General features: G+C 42.2%; 1 long non-coding RNA gene across 1 annotated transcript; it reads right to left on the bottom strand.

Moving 5' to 3' along the window:
- Positions 1-1,035: 1,035 nt before the first annotated feature.
- On the bottom strand, positions 1,036-1,747 carry LOC115835927. The gene is made up of 2 exons (XR_004030886.1): positions 1,667-1,747; positions 1,036-1,332 (listed from the first exon to the last, which is right to left on the bottom strand). It is a non-coding gene; the product is annotated as an uncharacterized LOC115835927 (long non-coding RNA).
- Between the last annotated feature and the right edge of the window lie 1,295 nt (positions 1,748-3,042).

The following is a 3,042-nucleotide window of genomic DNA, read 5'->3' as shown; positions in this document are numbered from 1 at the left end:
AGTAAGCCAGGAAGCCAGGATGAGGAACACTGCTTTGGATGAAAACATTTAACAATGAACAGTATCTCCTTGAATTGGAAAGTATTTGTAGGAGAACTTAAAAGAGAGAACTTTTTCTGGACAACATTACTATCCCTATTCTCACAATTCCATTTCTTCAAGATAGCTTTAGTAGTAAACAAAGTTGTCATATGTGTAATGGGGCAGATGATCAAGTGCAGTGGCAGCTGGGGTGTAAGAGCTGCTATATCTATGCTAGTAACATCTGGTCCAAAGCTGAGCCATCTCAGAACCTAGATGTTTCTCTGAATTCTGGATATAGTGAGAACCAGCCACTTTGTCAAGAGATTCCATTCAGCTGTCAACATGATGGCACAAGTCGGTAAAGCAAAATTTAAAAATGTTTAAGCTTGAAAATATCCACAGTAATATTTATAGTTAGCCTAAGTGAAAAGGCTTTACATGTATGATCTCATTTAATCCTTGCAATAACCTTACAGATAATTACTATTATTATCCCTATTTTACAAATAAGACAACAGCGCTCAGAGAAGGCAAGTCACTTGCCCTAGTTTGAAACTAGACTAAACTAGAAACTAGTGTTTCTAGAAACTAGAAAGTGGCAGAGCCAGGATTGGAACCCATTCGTTTGATTCCCCACATTAAGCTCAACAGTGTGATAACAAAGCTAGTTTGCCATTGGGGATTTTCTGTCGATATTCCTGCTGCTATCAGCAGTGTGTTCATGTTTTCCTTAGTCTTTGGTCTAAATATTTTTCAAAAGCAGTCTTTTAATTTTTTAATTAGCTTGGTTCCCCAACAATAAAGCTCTTTAAAGGTCAGATGTTAACTTAATCCTCTTTGGGCTATCGTTGAAAAAGATCAGCCGAACTGACCTTGACAAAACTGCCTCCAAGGCTTGGGGACAGACAGTCTCTTTGATATCAGTGAACATAGTTAACTGCTGTCATGGTAAGGGGCATCTTCTATGCCTTTGATAGCAGGCAGATTTGTTTTTCTTGACAAGACCCCGAGTAAAAAGACTTAATATCCATCTTTAATGTGAATCGAATCATGCCCTGCTGACATTAGATCCTCAGCCCCAGGGAACACCAGGCTGGCTGCTGAGGGGCTGCATTAGGCCGATTCAATGGCCAAGAGCATGACAGGAGCCGAATTGCACGGCCAGCAAGGGCGGGCTCATCACAGGCTCATCTGCCGGCCTGCACTGCAGAGCCAACCCAATGAAAAAGACAGCCAGGCCCACGGTTCACATGCTCTTCCCTGAGGACAGCCAGGACTGCCAAGGCAGCAACCTAAACCGCAGTTTGCCTGAGAACAGAAATGTATCAGCTTTGAGTCAACACTGTAACAAATAGCTTTATACATAACAAACATAAAAAGGCATTGCCGTCCGGGGCCTGTGCTGAGATAAAGATGAAGGTGTGCAGAACCAACCCCAGGAGAAATGCTGAGGCGAAGGACACTCGGTGATTGATGTCTGTGCCTGCCGCCTCCTGTCCAAGGGGCTATGGCAGTAATAGCCATGACCCCACCCCTCAGCCTGGCTCCCATTGGCTGGGTATATACACGACGACAGCAGAGCCAGTCAGAGCCCTTCCCTGGAATTTTTAAAACTGGAAGTGAAAAAAGGAATCTGTCTTACCAGTGTCAAGGGTGAAGGGATTGAGGCTTGGTAGCCGTCAGCAGCCATTTTCCCTCCCATGTGGAAGAAGCTGATCTGGACAGTGCTGCAGAAAGGAAGGACAGGGAGAGTACCGAGAGCACTCAGATGCCCGGCTCCAGTTGTTTCTGAGGCCCAGCCACATTCCTGACCAGCCACAATTTAGTTGTTCAGCCTTAGATACTCCAAACCATATTTAGTATTCTCTCCTCTGAAGTGGGCAAGTAGTACTTTTTTACAGGGGACACTTTTCTCCCATTTTAAAAGCTGACCCATGATGGTCTCTCCCCTAGGATCTGGGCCCTGGCTGTCAAGTGGCTTTAAGAAAAAGCGACGAATTAAAAAAATTCTTCTTCGGGGAAAATCTGCATTTTTTTCATAACAGTGGAAAAAAAATGCATTTCAACTCAATAAGTCGGAGACAGAGTTGGTCTTCTAGCTGTTGCTTGAATGACATCAGTGTTCATCCTAGAGGTATAGGAATGAAAGAGTGGGCATTTATTGAACGTTCGTTGTGTGCCTGACAATGTGTAAGGCACAGTTTCCAAAATACTGATTTTCATTAATTTTCACAATCACAGTTTGATAAGAATGTAGTTGAGAAATACTATGATTTTAACTATTTTCTAATTCTTTTATTTGTATCCTTTCTGCTACCATTCAAACATCCATGGAGACTTTCTACATGCCCTCTCTTTAGGGCACCACTAATATGCCTAGAAGAAAGAAGAAAATTCTTGGTGTTTGAGTTCAACAGTAGACTTTAAAAATCTATAGAAGATTAAGCTGATTTTCAGAGACAGGAGCTTTTTTTTAAATTCTGAAAACTTGTTTCTAAATACTAAGGGCAAAGAGAACCTGGATCCCAACTTTATACTATTAATATAAACCAGAGGTCAGCAAACTACAATCTTTGGAGGTAAAGTTCTTTTGTAATCAAGTTTTACTGAAGCGCAGCCATATCCATTTGGTTACCTATTGTCTATAGTTACTTTTGCACTTAGAACAGTGGGCCGAGTAGTTGCAACAGAGACCATAGAGCCTGCAAAGCCTAAAATATTTGCTGTTTGGCACTTTTCGGAATTTGTGACCTCTGCATAGGGATGAAGAACACAAGAAGAGAAGATAGGTGTTTTGTCTCCCTAAAGGAAATAAGCATTTGACCTGAAGCAGATAGGGAGAAATGTAAGAATGGGTGACTAGAGCTTAGAGTCTTCTGGGCTCTAGAGAATGGGTGCAGAGACCACCATACTGAGCTAAGTCAAAGAGAGGGAGTGGGAAATAGAAACCACAGATTAATTCGAAGGGAATTAGAGAGTGAGGGAACTTTAGCTTGGAGGCAACCAGACAGAAGGGTC

The sequence above is a fragment of the Nomascus leucogenys genome, chromosome 1a, assembly GCF_006542625.1.
Source record: "Nomascus leucogenys isolate Asia chromosome 1a, Asia_NLE_v1, whole genome shotgun sequence".
Lineage (NCBI taxonomy): Eukaryota > Metazoa > Chordata > Mammalia > Primates > Hylobatidae > Nomascus > Nomascus leucogenys.
The sequence above is the reverse complement of the archived record's forward strand: the minus strand, read 5'-3'. Positions and strand labels throughout refer to the sequence as shown.